Here is a 17,459-nt window from a genome sequence, read left to right as displayed (position 1 = left end):
CTTCAGATGTAAAAGTTGTAAACTGGAGAGTCTTTTATGTATATTTGAAAAAGGAAATCAGTAATTGAACTCTGTAATTGTATAAGGTATTTATAGATTAATTATTTCATACACTTGTAAATCAGTATGGGCACAGCACTCTGAAGTACTCAGTTCTGTAAGGAGTTTTGATTTGACAAGTCTTACAAAAATGTATTAGCAGAAGACAGTCTGGGATTTTTGGTGTTGCTTTTTTGGTGTTGGTGTTGGTATTTGAAATATCATGAATGTGCAAAGAATTTGTTTCAAATTGACAGACTTAGCACTTCTTTAGGAGAAGTCAGATTGCAATTTAATATTAAACATTGTGGTTTTGTGCTTTCTTCAAGCACAGTAAAAGTGTATTTGGCAGCAGCATTACTTTGCATATTATTTGTATATTACTGTAGCATCATGCAACCACTTGGTTATGCATACTTTATTTTTTAATGTCTAGAAGTACAGTTAGAGGTGTACTGCCTCTAATACATGCATAGAAGTGTTATTTGTCATAAGTCATTGTTTGGTACAGCAACTTCTAGCCCTGAATAGCTTCTAAGCACTTAATCTCATTCTCTGAACTCAGGCTTTGGCTTTAAGAAAAACAGTAATTTTGTCAGTGATACTACTGTTTTTCACCCTTTCAATTTTCCATTGCAGCTTCATCCTCCTTTGAATTGCACAAAGAAGGAGGGCGGTACCTTAAAATAGTCACTAACTTTTTCTGTTTGCAGGCTTGCTGCTAAATAAACCCAGCAAATCTCAACATAACATTATGAAATCGAATGTATATGTCTCTTGGCTGATACATGTTTGGCAGTTGTAAGCCAGGCATCTGTGTATTCTTCTAATGACTGATGTCATACCAGTAACCGAAGGCACTGCTTTCCAAAAATAACTGGAAGAAACAAAACAGTCTAAAGCTATTCACCATCTTGTCCTACTTAATGCGTTTTACCTGGTTCTGGTTCCTCAGCCAGGCTCTTCTAACTGAAGCTAGAAGGCTTGGAGGAGGAAGCACCTTTTACTGAGGTTGTAACTTGACTCGGATCAAAATGACAGCTCTTAAAAATAGCTAATGTTAAAAAGTTCATGAAGTCCTTCTTCACATTGCTGCCATTAAATGAAAGACAACCTTTTAGCTACAAGAAGTAGTATGAAGTGAATATGAGACTTACTAGTTTCCTTTTTAATTTTAAAGTAATCTTTTCAGCCAGTGTCCTAAAATTTAATTTCTAGAAACCTGAATTGTAATGTGTTCAGAAAACAGGTGTACTATAATCCAAAGATTTTTATTTGAACAGTGTTTTTGCTCACAATGTGACTGAAAGCAATAGCTTTTAGTAAAGGGTATCTGACACTGCCTTCTCAGATCTAGTATTTTGCATTATGGATGCTGATGTGTTTGGATAGGTTGTACTAAAATGTATTGCAGTAATCTTCTGTGACTGTCTTTGTCCTTTTAAAATTTGACAAATGAAGATAATGGGAAATAATTTCTTTAATAAGGATTAAGGAAAAGGACTTGATTTTTTTTTTGTTTTACTTTAACTGCTTTGTGCAATTTTAAGTGTAGGTTTTACACTTAAAATATAGTTTATTGTAGCTGGTTATAATAAGTAATCAACTGTATGTTTATACATAAAAAAGGCAAAACACCTTGAAAATCTATGTATGTTTTTCTTCTCAACATTAACCTGTTTTGTCAACATAGCTCATTTATTGAAGAAAATACTTTGTTGTGACACAGAATGGTAGAAATGTATTTGAAATTTTGGGTCCATTATTTTGTCTGTGTTCAGTGTCTTTCCATATATTGTCTAACATTATCGTGTTAACTTAGGGTTATATGTCATAAAATCCAACCAGTCCTTTCCCCAATCCCCCTTCACTTTTTCTTCTTTTAAAAACATAATGTCCATTTGCTTTATGCTGAGACTTTTGACACAAAGCTCAGTTTACATAGTCTTTGAGCTGACCTGGAAGTGTTCTGTGGCCATTCTTTCTATTCCTGTGATTCTTGTCTTCCTTTATTTCTGTGCTCTGTTTCACATCTGCATGTGAACAGTCCACACTGTGGATTGAAAAGGTATATATGGCAATTTGGTATATTAGGTATATTCTGTCTTGCCTCCAAATATCTAATGCATGAGACCATAATTCTTATCACTTTGGGCAGACAGTGCTTTAGGAGGTGTGTTCTGAACAAGTGAAGAGCCCGAAGCAAGTTTAGCCTCTGTTGGTTTGTGTTCTTTTCCATAGCTATGAGTTGATACTCTAGAATAAACTAGATTTCAAATACCAGATTGTTGGAGGGTGAGGTGTGTTGTTTGTTGCTGGATTTTTTTGTTTTGTTTTGGGTTTTTTTTTGACAAAGCTGTTTATGTAATAGACTATTTTTCTCTAATGGAAATTTTAAAATGTTTTGGGATGGGGTTTTGTTGTGGTTGGGGTTTTTTGTCCCCTTTTTTTTTTTTTTTTTTTGTCTCTGTCGGGGTTTTTTTTTTGTTTTGTTTTTCCTTATGCATCTATGCTCCCTGGTCCTGAGGGAAATCAAATTTCCTGCTTTCAAAACCTGTTAGCTTGGTAAAGCTGTAGACAGAAGTAACACACTTTCTCACTCTAGGATATAAAAAAAAGTAGATACAGATCATAAACTCTAGCTTCTCCATGGGCCTATATGAAATTTTGATTTTAAGTTGGTCCCTTAATTAAAGTCCTAAGTCACAAGTTATGTTCAACTCTACATTCACTACTAGTCTTGAGCCTCATCTGTTCTCACATATAGAAAAGGAATTCTTATAAGAAAAAGGAGACTTTTTTAAAGCTTTAGAAAAAAATGAACAAAATTCTCCAGTCTTGGAAGCATAAAAACCCAGTCGCTTTGTCAAAGAATTGAGAGTAGTCTTAAGTTTACCTACGAGAACGATTTTTTATCAAAGAACACACTCTATATATACAAAGAACACATATATATACTGTATGTGTGTTTCTTGGGAGACTTGTGAGGCTCTCCTCTTGGGAAGAGGATCCTTGACAGACGCTTTGCCTGTGGGCTGTGTTGGGGCTGTGTTGAATTTTTCTCCTGGCCCGTGTTGCCCCTTGGCTGCAGGGGGGGTGGCAGCCACAGCTCTCCATGGTACCAAGTGTGGGGCTGCTTCCACATCTTATCCTCACTGGCACCAGTGTCAACAGCAACCAAGTCTGACTTGGTTTATGCAGACAAGTACATTTCCCTACTAGCAAGATCTCGATAGAGGCCCAGCTTATATAACTACAATTTCCCAAATGTTTTATGCAGTTGGTGTGGTGAGCTATAACATTGATTCGGCTGAGCGCTATGGAGGTAAGTGCAGTGAATTATTTCTCTGAAAGTGTGTGCCATGCTGTTTTGTAGTGTCTTCCCAGAAACCTGGCAGACTAAAAAAAAAAAGGATAAAAGTGAAAATTAAAGTTAGATACTGGTATTTTTCAGAGGTTTTTCAATTATTAAATTAAGAAATGTTTGAGAAAATTTGAACATCAGCATTTTCTTAATTTTGTCAGGACTCTGAACGATGTGTTTATGTTTGATTTTTCGAAAGCTGACTTACGGAATATACAACAAAAATTGATTAATTACTTGGCTTTATTCTGTTCTGAAATAACTGCATTTTTTAGCTTTTAAGGGTCGTCAGAAACTGAAAAGGCAATTGTCTTGTCATAAAATTCACTAATGGTATGTCTTTTAATTCTGGACGTTGCCCAATGTATTTTAGGTTCACAAGTACTGAAAATAAGAGGAAATTACATCTTGAAACAGCATACTACTAAAACCCCTTACTTTGATGATTAATCATAAACAGTGATCCAGGTTTGTAAGATGAGTACTGTTTTCACCCTTTTCCTCCTCTTAGATGTTACTACTTGTTTTGGGAAGTTCTGAACTTAATATCACTCTGCTGAGAGAAAATTCATTTGTTTGTATGTAGAATAATTCTGTAGAATGAGGATCTCTAGGGATCTATATACCTGAAAGGCTAAAATCAGATACGCAAGTATTCAAGAAATAAATCTGAAAGGAAATGCAGCTCTGAAACAAACACAACTTGAGAATAGCCCCTTGGCCTATCCTGTTTTCCTTGCAGCAATTTAAGGTCTAGCCATATAGCAGATGTGTCATCTATAGTAGGTGATTAGAGGCTAAATGGGATTCTCTCTCACAGGGAGGCAGATTGGGGTATTTTTACATCTGTCACTAAATATTTTTTATTTCTATTTTTTTTCTTTAGTATGTTTCTCAAGATTTAAATGTCTTGGGAAGTTGCCTGAAGCTACTTCACTACAGATTTGTAATCTTTTTTTCTGGCATAACCTGATTGATAGAGGTTTCCAGAACTGAAAAGGGGTTTTGATTTGATGTTGGTGCTGCCACACCTATCTCAGCACAAGGGTATTGATTTGTGGTTGCAAGTACATCCCAAGTGAGCCTGTAACAGGAGGCAGTAGTTGTTTCCAGTTGAATGAATAATGAATTGGGATACACAATAAATTATTTGGATACCCAACATTGAGTTCTGGTGTATTTTATGTCTGGTTCTGTGATTGAAGACTGCTCAAAATATAGGCAGTATACTGAGAACTTAATGAAAACTCTGGAAAACTGAGAGGTACAAGCACATGTTTAACTTTTTATCTGTAAAATGAGACATTTCTGAAATGTACATAACTCTGCTTTTATGCATCAAGCTTGGACATTTTTAATGAACTTACCATAAAAAAACCTTACACTTTCATGGAAGAGATTTTGTTTTCGAAGCTGTATTGTATGCAGTATCGTTAGCCCTTAAACTATATGTAGCAAGCAATGGAAATTCTCTTAAAGTACAGATTAAAATTAGGGAGAGGATCTGCTGGAAACAGAACAGAGCTAAATATCAAAAACTTTTATCTTTATTAGAACCTTTCCAGACTGTGTAATGGAAGCAGGGGTGGATCATTAGCTGGAGATACTTGTGCTTAGTGTGTAAAAGTGATGTTAAAAACCCAACAACAAACCAAAGCTTAAATGGTATTTGCTAGCTAATTTGAATTTCAACTTTGAAAAAGTATTGGAAAACTTAAGCAAATTTGCTGGTAGCTGTTAAGTATCTAAATCTGAAAAACAAATTGTTCCATGCTTTTTCTTTCAAGTTAAGATATGAGTTATAATTTTTTGTATTGAATTACAGCTGGTGTATTGACAGCTGTGTTGTACATAGAATAGTCTTAAAATGGGCCTTGGGATGATATCTCAGTGTGTTCTTTGTATATGAGTTGTATACGAGTTCTTTGTATATGAGTTTATATAGTTCTTAAATTTTTGTCTTACCTAATTGTATATTTTGCAATATGCCACAAACTTGGCTTATTTTTTGTTTCTCTTACTGTGTAAAAAGTGGAAGATTTTTGCAGTAGTAGTCAGAGCTAAGCATGTTTGTGTGACAGACTGAATATATATATACTGACAGGTGCGTGATACAGACCTGTATCCACCAGAGGCCTTGAGCTAATTATTTAATGTGAAGTTGCACACAAGTGCTCAGTGTTTTTTTTTCCCTTCTCACAAATCTACTTGTTTGATTCATATGTATTCCTTGATTTAAGATTGCCACTGTTTTCTCATTTGTTGAATTTAAAAAAAGGAAGTAATAGATGTTGAAGAAAGAAGACTTCTTGGTTTTCCTTTAATCATCTTTGTCATATTAGCTATCACAGACTTTCTTCTTAGGCTAGCTAATCACAGCCAAAACTTGAGGTCTCAATGAAGATTCTTATTTGACTGACCCATCAGGTGTGGGGAATTTTTCTTGGAAGTGAAAAATTCCGAACAGTCTTACCTATGGAATTCTGTATGATGAATTGCTTGAAGAATAGGAGTAAATGTCTCCCGTTTTTTGTGGAATAAAGTAAGTATTGTAAAAGAGGCAAATCTGGCAACTCATTTACAATATAAGTACTCTTAAAATAAGCTCCTTGTATTCCAGCTGCCAAACACAAACAATAGTAGAAGCCTTTATTGCAATTGCAAGAGACAAGCACATTTGCTAGGGTATCTCTCCACATTATCTCACGAAGTTTGGATTCAACTGGATAGCCATAATAAAAAGTATAGCTGTTGGAATGAGTGTTCAGGATTCTACTTTTACTGTATTTAATGGGATGAATAGAAAAAGAGATGCTTTAGGACAAAGAGGTATAATTATGTGCTTTTATGAGAGCATCAATTTTCTTTTAGGTCTCTGATGGAGATACTACAATTTTCCTACTTATGCATACAATTTTTTTCCCACTTTTTTGTTGAATGATTTAGAAAACTTGTGGTGGAGGAAGCGGCACAAACTTTAAGTAGATAGACTAGATACTATGAAAAAAAATATATTTAGTCTTTTTTTTTTCTCTTTATTTTTTTCTTTTGGTACAACTGTTTTTTTAAGGAAATTTCAAATCTGTTACATCTCTGCTGTTCTTTGTCATGTGCCTGTGAATTTTCTCCAAGTGTGTGCTAGACAAGGAGACATTAGAGTAGACTAAAAGCCAGCTGAACCTCTGGACTTTGTGCTGTGGTCAGTTGTGTGAAGCCTAGTTGAGGGCTGGTCACTCACAGTGTGCCCTAGAGGCCAGTCTGTTTAACATCTTTGTTAGGAGCTGGATGATGAGACAGAATGCACACTCAGCAGGTTTGTAGCCAATGCAAAAGTGGGACAAGGGGTTGGTAAAACAGATGGGTGTGCTGCTATTCAGAGCTGGACAGGCTGGAGGGATGCACTGACAGGAACCTCATGCAAAGGCTTATCTGGGGCAGCGCAGCGGGGACGTGGTTAGAATCGACTGGCTGGAAAGAGCTGGGCAGTAAAGGCCCCAGGGTCCTGACAGACACGAGTTGAACGTGGGCCAGCAGTGTGCCTTTGGCAGAGAAGGTCAATGGCACACTGGACTGCGCTGGAATGAGTGTCACAGCAGTTCGAGGGAGGTGATCCCTCCCCTCTGTTCTGTGCTGGTGAAACACACCTGGAGTGCTGGGTCTGGTTCGAAGGCTCCCCCATATGAGAGTCATGGGCGTACTGGAGCAAGTCCGGCAGAAGGCCGGTATGTTGAGGGGACTGGGCCATCTGTCATACTGGGAGAGGCTGAGAGCTGCGACTGTTTAGCCTGGAGAAGGGAAGGCTCAGGGGGATCTTATGAATGTGTGTGTACACCAGATGGTGCGGAGTAAAGAGGACTGAGCAGGCATATTCTTAGTGGTGTCTCATGAAAACATAAGGCAATAGGCACAAACAAAAACATAAGAAAACACTTTTTTTTTTTTTTTTTTTTTACTGGGAGGATGGTCAGATTCTGGCACAGGCTTCCCACATATGTTGAGTCGTAATCTTCCTTGGAGACATTCAAAACCCACCTGAGCAAGGCCCAGCATAGTCTGTTCTAGCTGACCCTGCTTTGCTCAGGGTCTAGGTTAGACTAGGTAAGCTCCATGGGTCTTCTGACCTCAGTCTTTCTGTAATTCTGTATACATGGTGTTTCTGTAACATACATGCTGTGTTGAACCTGTGAGTGTCAGATGTCAAAACTAGTAGTCATTATTGTGTAAATATTGAGATGTAGCTAGGAATTACAGTTTTTTTCCATTGCATGATTGGTACCTGTAGGTTACTGGAAAGTATCCCAGTAGGCCACTACAAACTTGACCTAGATTCATCTTGGGCTTGGCTTTGAAAATAAACTTGGACTCTCAATTGGTGACTGTGCTGCCTTCTGCTTTATGATTTTGCTTCTATAATCTTTTTTTTTTTTTTTTTTTGTGAAAAACAGTGGAATTAGTGATAAATCTTAGCATGAAGATGGATGTTATTTTTTTGGTGAAAATCTAGATTTTTTTTCCAGAGAAAGGAAGAGAAATTGCTTCAAGATAGTTTCTTTCTGGGAAACTAGCTCAAATTCTTCTGCAGTTATTAAAAATTCCATGATTCTGGTTGGCTTTTCCTTTATTTATTCTGGAAACTTATCATTAAAACTTCCAGAGGTGGTTTGTAGTTAATGCCTTTTAGAAAGGGGAAAGATGCTGGAGATAAAAATACTGTGTTGGGAGTCTTGCAGTGTATGTTTTTCACTATTTCTTTCCTATGTAACTATATATTTGCTTGAAAGGCTCCATGCCTTTCCTTCCTTAAACAAGTCTGGAAAGTAGAAAATCAGTTATGAGCAAGCAGTGGATTTGTTTCTCAGTCTGCTTTTCAAAACACTGCTGAAGCTTTCCTCTTTGAGCCAATAGGGGCTGAGTGGTATATTCTTATCTGCATGGTCTCATCTGCTGTGAGGAACCACTGGATACTCAAATTGCATAGACTCTACAGAAATTCTTGAGGACATTAAACCTAAAATAGATCAGGCATTGAGAGGACAAGACTTGCAGGCAGAGAGTGCAAGAATGAACTTTGTTTTGGTGAGGAAGAGGAAACTGGGAAGAGCTTTTCTTTGGCTTGTCATACAATACTGCTGTTTTTTTTTGGGAAAACTGAATACAAAAAAACCCTTTTGCTAATGCTTTCATGAGCTCAACACTGGAGGGAGGACTCTTCAGTAAGAATGAATAGCGTGTATGAGTGATAATGCTGACTATGCCTTGCTTTCAGGTTTACAAGCAAACTAAGAGGAAAAGAGATCATCTTTCTTTAGCATCAACTTCATTTACAGTTATCCAAAAGTACTTGTGACATTTTCAGGTGATGGCACTCAGAAGTATTGCTTTGGATATCATCTAGAGCAGATTTTGAAATGGAGAGGCTTCATTTTACCTTACATTTCTGCAGTTGTTGTTCGGTCTCTTTTCACCCCTGCTTTCCTTTCCCCCACCTTGCCAAATAAAAGTAAAAACAAATCCCTTTCATTCTAAATATTTAAAGCCAGTTTCCAATATTAGTGGGTACTTCTACAAAAATGATGTTGTCCTAAAAAGTAGGACAACTCAGCTTGCATACCATTAGTTATTAAAAAGCTATGTGTTTCTACGCCATGCATTGAAAAATCTAAAACCAGGCAATGACCAGACAGGTTTTCATAAAAAAAATCTAGTGAAAAATAAATATTTAAAAAATGACACTTCAGATGGTGAAAGTTAGTAAGGGGTTAGGTTTGAAGGTGAAATAGATTAAGATTTAAGAGCAAGTTTTCAGTATTCAACTATAATGAAAGTTAGCTTGAATGATAAAGCAATAAAATAGATATAGAAGGAAATGGAACAGTATTTTTTTAGAATTTTGATTATTTTGAGTGTTATGACTTATTCTATGTAGTACAGATATCTACATGACTTAAATATTTCTTTCTGATGAAAATACAGTAGGTGAAAGTACAGATGATGTGACTGTATGAAGGATAATTTAGCCCAGTTTAGCAAAAAAGGGAGACTTAAATTTTAATTTACATCAATATAATTGCTTATGACTGGGTTAGACATTACTTATAGTGGCCTTTAAAAAAAAAAAGGTTTATTTTAGAAAAAAATAGAAAAACTTAAGCTTTGCTTTTTGACAATAAATGGAATCAGCTGACCAATCTTACCTCTTTTATATGATTGGTTTTTTTTCACTCCAAATTGAGATTCTGTAAGTGTGATGGATTTGTTATTGAAATATACTTTGCAGAAAACTTCAGCTTCTGTTCATCCTTTTAGGCTCTCATTGCTTCAATGTCAGTGAATGTCATCCTTTAGGGCATTTGATCCTGCTGAAGACAACCCACTTCCTCAGTGCCATTTCTCATATTTTGCACCAAAAGGCTGTTTTTCTTCTGTGAATGCTTTTTCAGGGAACAATATGACTTTGCTTTTTGTTGAGAAAAGGAATAATTGGTGAATTAGAAAGTATATTCTCCTTCTAAAAATTACTTAGAGTTAGAAAAATTCCTGAATGACATTGTCTGGGAAAAAAAATCCAGCTTCCTTAACTATGGCTTGACTGACGATTAGGATGTAATTTGATGATGCTAAATACAGAAATTGAAAAAGGAAAGGATGAACTTATTATGGCTCATAGGTGATTAAAGCAGATGGAAATATGGCATTTCTGTTTTCTCTGTAATGTAGTTCTGAAACAATGCTGATGATTTGGGATGAACAAATAATTTTTTAAGTCCTAGTGCCAAAGAAGTCTTAGAGACATTGTAAATAACTGTTGTATTTTGATAACATTTGTTATCAAAATGGAGATAGAGTAGAGCTCTCCTTAGCAGTTAAGCAAGTTTGAAGTTTAGTACCACTAAACTTGATTTACAAGTATTGGTTGAGTTTAAAAGAAAGGACTGATTTTGAAGGAGCCATTAGAAAGAATTTAAACTGTTTTCTGCTAGAATTTGTTCCCATTCTGATTAACTTTTGAAGCTGTTTCTAAACTATTTTCCCTCTTTCATAAATCTTTCCTCGGTGTGTTCTTGTGTTGTTTTGAAATCTACTATCATGACAATATTTTTGATGTCATAATGAGATTGAAACTTACATTAAACTCTATTTTGACTTCTTCTGCAAGCTGGTTTTATAGTTTGGCATAGAAAGCAAACTTATGGGCAGCTAGCAAAATGAAATGTCTCAGTCACACTGGTAATAAGTATATTGCTTAGAAATCGCTCTGTTTGAGAACAGTGCAACATAAATGTGCAGAACTGGATTGCTGAACCCTGTAAACTTATGTAACTCCATTAGAGACAGCAATGCCAGTGTAGAACAGCTGAGCATTTCTCTCAGAAATAGATGTCACGTAGTAGCCAAGTGGGTGATTAAGTGCCCGGTCATACAAAGCACTAATAGTGATGTCTCCCCTAATTTGGCTTATAGTAAAGAGTTGCACTTCACTTCTGTCCAGCTGCTTCTTGTCTTTCTGTCAAGGTCTTCAAGTCTACATCTTTCCTTCTGGAAAAATTATTTCAGTTCTGGCGTGTACATATAATTCTGAGGTGTTCTACTCCTGAAAAGTAGTTGAATTCAATCTGGCCACTTGCCTGTCTGTCTGCAGCATTCTTCAATGGCCACCTTGACCACTGACTAGCATACCCAGCCCATCTCTCATAGTCCTGTGACATTAACTTGATATAGCTCTTCCCATTTAATTGCTAATTCTTGTTTGTTTGACATCATAACTGCTTATTTTGCACCTGAATTTTTGCCTCAGCTGAAGATATTCTGAAGGTTATATCATGTTTCATAGGGGCATAAAGTCATTAATGTGGGGAAAGGTGTCCAAGATTGAGTCCAGGCTATGACCAAACACCATTATATCCACTAGACCACAGCACTAAGAGCCATGTCCAGCTGTTTCTTGAACTCCTCTGGAGATGGTGACTCCACCATCTCCATGAGCAGCCCACTCCCATTCTTGACAACCCTCTCAGTGAGAAATTCCTCCTGATTTGGTGGTGCAGCATTGTATCTGTCTGTCACACTTTAGCCAGGTCATGATTCTTTTAAATGCCTTTTTAAAGTGGACTGTATTTGTCCTCTTTTTCCCTGCTATTTTTTATTTTGATACATATTTGTAAGAGATATCTGCTCTTTTTCTTCCTCAGAAAATGGAGTACAGTTATTAAATTCCTTTGTTTCATTATTTGTTGTGGGGAGGAAAATACCTCACTTTTCCCTTTTCTGCAGCACATCCAAAATAACCATGTAAGGAAAAAAAGGAATTTTCTTCTAATCATATCAGGATGCCATCTGTCCCTGTATCCAGTATTATATTTACTCTTCTTAGTGGAATGGGTTTGCCCCCAAATATCTCTTTCTGTCACTCTCAGATATGTGCTGATGCCTATGTCAAATCCCCTTTTGTCCCCCTATGGTCGTATTTCCCTGGTGGACCCAGTCTTGGAAGCACTCAGCTGCTAGAACAGAAGGAGCAACAGGGCCTGATTGCCCACTTGACCTCTTGTCATGGGTGAGCTCCTTCTTGGTTTGCTACTGATTGTTAAAATCACTTGTAGGATCACACATTGTGTCCTGGCCCTGAGGCTTTATGTTTAAACCACCCTTGACTGCCTGGCTTCTGAGCTTGTGAATTGCGCGCTCTCGTGTTGCTGTGCGGTGTGTTGGGCTATCGAAAGAGGTGCAGGTAATGTGTTCCTCTTGTTGAATTTGATTACAGAGTGCTCTTTAGCTGTAGCTTTACCTGCTGCCGTGATTTTGATTTGTGTTGCCTGATTGATAAAGGCTATCCCTGTTCCTGGATTTGGACCAAGTACATATTTCCAAGATAGGTTGTGGTAGCATGAAGCTCAGAAAGCCTTTTATTTGCTGTCTGGTACAACTCTAGGAGAAAGGCCACAGTGAATAAATGACCTATTCAGCCACACTGACCACTCTGTCCCTGTGTCGAGGCATGCTCTGCACCTCTTCTTTGAGTGGGACATCTCCTCCCCCACGATTAATTGGACTGTGGCATGCCTTTTTCTGGTAATTAAATTTTAAGGTACAGGCACTGTAATAATTTATAAACATGCTGAGCTGTAAATGCAAGCAGATACTTTAAACCAGTAAGATTTTCAGACAATTCAAAAGAGTCAATATTTCAGTGTGGGCCATACGCAAATAAACAAAACACAGAAGGACTATAAGTCATGTTAAATGTGATACAGATCTGTACTTGGCAGTTCTGAAAGTAGAAATGGATTATCAGCACATCAGATTACTGGTACTTGAGGAGCAGATATTTAGGAGCTTGAAGAAAACTTCTATAGGTGTATGGGCCCCTGTGAGGTTTTATACTTACTGTATATAGTATTAAACATCAGGAAACCTGAAAATATTTTTTCCCTGTGTTTTATTCTCATTGTAGATGTTGGTGAACAGTGCATGGCCTTGGACTTACCCTCTTTTACAGAAGATTAAGTACAAGTGTCTATCAATTACTGTGAAGATGAAAAATTTCTTTTTATCCAAAGGTAGAGTCCTAGGTAGTAGTGGATATCTGTTGATGCTCAATACTTAGAAATTATGTTCAGCTTCATACTGTCATTCTCTAAATAATTAATTATAAACAAAAGTCATTAGAGATTGCTTTGGAAAGCTAGTTGCCGTAGTAAAAATAATCCAGTATTTGTTTCCAGAGTTTCTAAAGGAATAAAACACTGAATTTTACTTAGGTATAAATTGAACTAACACATGAAGACTGTTGAATAGCATAAAGGATATTTTAATCATAAATTTCATGGGAAAGTGTGTTTTTAGGAAAAAAAAATCAAATTCTTGCCCTTTTTGCCTTTTATCTCAAAGGAAGATTGGTATAGTTAGACCAGCTTTTGTGGGGAGATGCTATTGGCAGGGGGCACTCCTTTTACAGCTGCAGACCATATTTGTCCCTTCTCTGCTCATTGTACTGTGCCCCTAATGCACTGGTCCTGGTATTTAGAAATACTTGCAATGAAACATGTAGCTGAAGAATAAGTATCTTCCTTCCACCTTTTCTGTGATGTCTAAGAAATCCTGGCCTAAAGGTCTAGGCTTGTTTCTGTGTTTGTTATCAGCAATACAAAGGTCTTGACTGACAAAGCATCATGGACTGGTGAGATTTTCCATAAGGAAGCAAAAGATCTTTCTAGACAAATGTGTGTTTTTTAAAATTGGATTTTAAAAAAAGAAAGAAAGATGGGCATACATAGGTTTTGATTTTTTTTTTTTCTGTATACATGTTATAACTGTCTGTCTACATTTGTATGTAGTAACACATTTGTAAGATTGTACTCTGCGATTGTGGTTGACTTTTATGAAAGGCAGATTTAAGCAGCTTCAAAGTACTTTGCTGTATCATTGTTTTCTTATAATGTACTAAGGAGAAGAAATTTTTCCTGTAAAACAAACATTTCCTGGCTATTAAGTTGGGTATTTTATTTTGTCTTAAATTGATCTTAATATGTAAATTTTAAATGCTGAAATATAAATGTGTCTCATTTTTTGGACATTATTTGGTCAACTGGAAGAAAAGGGAAAAATTAATGCAATACCTATTGTACCAAAAAACGTGATTGTTTTGGACTATCATAGAGGAAATATTTCTACATAAAATTAGTTGATGATAATGCTTGCAATTTTTTTAAAGTTTCTTACTGATTTTGTACACTGAACTTTTCTGTTTGCTGCACTTTTTACTGTTTCTCAGGATATGATACTATTTCCTATGTGAAGTAATTCTTACCTACCCACAGAGAGCAAGGGTAGGTCTGGCTCATTGGTCCACATCTTAAAAATAGTTAGCAGGTTATGCACAAAGCATTCCTTGTTGGCACTGTACTTGTGTGGTTCATTCCAGAGACAGGCAGCATTGGCAAAATCTGGGGATGCCTCTGGAGGCTCTAGTGTTTGACTGGTATTCAGGCAGCCACACCCTGGGAGCACTGGGAACACAACAGTTCACCTGAACAAGGCTGAGCACAGTGCTATGACCCAGGGACCTACACATCAAGTCTGAAACTGATGTTTACAAAAGTCATGAGATTGGTGTTTGTGTAATATGTGTAGTGATTTTTTTTCTCCTAGGTATCAGCTCTTGTTTTGATGTAAAATTAGAGAAAATGAACCATGCATATTTTTTGAGTATTTTCATAGAATCATAGACTATGGTTTTCTGTGCTGCAAAATAATTTGCACTCAATTCTAGAATTAAGGTGAATTACACATTTGTAATTAGAAAAGCATTCTATCCTGACTAAGTTGCTTTTAGGAGCAGATGACCAAAGTAGAGCTGACCATGCAAGAGTTGGTCAGCTTTCCAAACCAGAACATCTGGTTTGGGGTAAAACATATTTCTCAGCCAAACTTTCATCTTTCAGCCACAAACAGTGCAGAACGGGAATTGTTTGTGTTCCATGTAACTCAAAACACCAATGGTAGCGGAGGGACTGACTTGCTTCACCTTACCATGTAGAACATAAATAAACAATCCAATAATTAGTGGCTTAACCAAGGTTATTGCTGTTATTGGTGCTACCTTACTCTGTTGTAGTTCTTCGGACCAACGCACACGGTATTTCAGTAGGTTGTCCTTAATAATTCTGTTCCTGTTTTGTATAAAAAGTTTTAGCTGGCAATCTCAGTATCCTTGTAGAGAGTATGGCTCTGTCTGTCCCTCTGAAATGATATGCTGACTGAAAATACAGTAAAGCATGATTTTTTTTCCCGTCGTGTGATAAGAATTGCTATGTGCAGTTAGAGTTGAGGTGGAAAAATATGAATTACTGAAATTAGCAGTTTATGGTTCTTAGTATTATGCAGTTGTACTAAAAAATCTGCAGGGACTTTTAAATAACTTTTAAAAGCATTTACAAGCATGCTTAGCAGGGATTCAGTGCTCTCATTTAAAAACAGAGAGTGCAAAACTTGTTTCATCTACCTACCTCCAATGTTTGCAACCTTACTGCTTTTCAATTTTCAGAAACTTACTTGAGAAGGAGCTATTTATTTTAGCTAGAACTTTAAATGTATTCATTTGCTCCAAGGTACTTTAATTTCTGCTTACATTTCATTGAAGTGCTGTTAAGTTGCTTTTGCTTGAATTAGTACAGACCTTTTTCCCTGTGTTCCTATATTAATACAGTGGGTCAAATTCTCAAAGATAAAATCTGATACAGCTATTCAATTTCTTTAAAAATACTGAGGTTTATAGTAATTTGATGGAGCTGGAGTTCAGGCTGCTCTGAGGCATATGTTATGATGAAACATTCAGTTGCATGCATTTTATTTTTACATTTCCCATAAGATATGAATGCCCTTCATTTAAGGAACGAGTTGTGCTTGAATTTGAATTGAATTTGTTGCTGTTCAGTGCCTTTAGTAAGGAGCAAGTCAATAATGAGAATTTCAAGAATCCACATCTTCCGAATGTGGCATTGCACATGGATTTATTTTTCACTTGGAGTTTTCAGTGAGGTTTCCACTGCTAAATCATAATACCCTTGAAAATGCTTTATGATTTATACTTTCTGCAGATCATAGTGCTGCATAAGTTGAGACTGGAACACTGCCTGAAGTGAAAAACATTATGGCATTTCTATGCACAAGGACAAGAGTCAAGGGCTGTTTTGAGTGTGGTTTTGTTCTAGTGTTCTACAATTGCTTCTTTTAATTACCTGCTCCTAAGTGTGAGATTTATTTTTTATAGTACCTTTTAAAGTTACATTGTCCAATTTCTCTAACTAAATCTAAGGCCTATTCATGCAAGATAGTGCACATAACATTTAGAAAAACCCCAAACCCTCTGTTTTCAAGTTATTTTTGATATGAACAAAGAAGTTGAACACTAGACACTATTAAACCAACAGGGAAACTTTGGGATCCAATAGCTGAGACTGTTTGTTTGTACCACGAGGGAGGTAAAAGCTTTGTAATCAGAAGTTACTGTTGGCATCACCAAAAACAGTAAGAATATAGAATACAGAAGGCTGTCCTTAGGTGAAGGACATTTCAGTGATAGTTGTGATTTTGCTAATGAGATTGCATATGGTTTAGTTGTCATTTTTACAATGTTTTGGTAGAGTTTTCTAAGTCTCTGTACCATGAAACTCCTTCAAAATAGGAAATTTTATCTTATTTTTTTATCTGGGGAGGAAAAAAGCCAAAAGTGTCCTTGATACCTGCAGATACGTGAGTAGTACTAAAAACAAGTTGCCAAAACTATGGAAAACCTATGGTTTTTTCCTCTTTCATTAAATAGCATGTACATATGTTTAAAAATTGAATCAGAAGTTAAAAGTATTTTTTGTGATATTATTAACTTAATTCCTTGCTATATAAAGATAAGTGAGACTGGGGAACTTGGGGTTTTTTACATCTAATGCTGCTTCAGAATTTTTTTTTTTCAATTTTAATCTAAAACCTATCCTTTTGGAATTTTGTGGCTCAGGTAACAGAATAGGGTATGTTATTTCAGGCATAAAATTTAGCATAAATTTAGAGTAAAAGGCATAAAATTTAGAATAAATGTCTGGACTTTTATTCAAACAAACAAAATAACACCATGTCCAAATTCTTGAATCTGCTCTTTTACTTATGAGAACTCTTTTGAGCTTTGTAGCTCATCTGAACACTTGGATGTATAGACTTCTCCTTAGTTTGGAGCATAGAGGCTTTTGCTTGGTGTCAGGGAAGCAATTCTGTGCCTTCTTTGCATTTCCCAGTTTTGAGGGCAAGTCAGTGCAACTTCCTCTGTTGCCTGGTTCTATGCTGATGGAGGACTGGTGTAGGTTCTATCCTCAGTTAAAAAATAAAACCCCCTGGTGCTTCTTAGTTGTTCATTTTTGTTGCTTCTTTTTAATTGTTAAGATACACAAGTTACACTGATCAGAATACTTTTTTTTTTTTTTTTGTTCAGATGTGTTTTATAGCTCTGCTGCCTGTATATCTAGGAAGTATGGGGAGAATTGCTGGAGTTCCTGAAGCAAAAGATTGC

The 17,459-nt window shown here is 36.4% G+C and overlaps 1 protein-coding gene across 15 annotated transcripts in view; it reads left to right on the top strand.

Annotated features, from left to right (window-relative positions):
- The window catches only part of FAM184A (family with sequence similarity 184 member A), a 71,553-nt gene that overhangs the window by 7,835 nt on the left and 46,259 nt on the right, over window positions 1–17,459 (top strand). The window lies entirely within an intron of this gene.

This window comes from Anomalospiza imberbis, chromosome 3, assembly GCF_031753505.1.
Source record: "Anomalospiza imberbis isolate Cuckoo-Finch-1a 21T00152 chromosome 3, ASM3175350v1, whole genome shotgun sequence".
In the NCBI taxonomy this organism is placed as follows: domain Eukaryota; kingdom Metazoa; phylum Chordata; class Aves; order Passeriformes; family Viduidae; genus Anomalospiza; species Anomalospiza imberbis.
The sequence above is the reverse complement of the archived record's forward strand: the minus strand, read 5'-3'. Positions and strand labels throughout refer to the sequence as shown.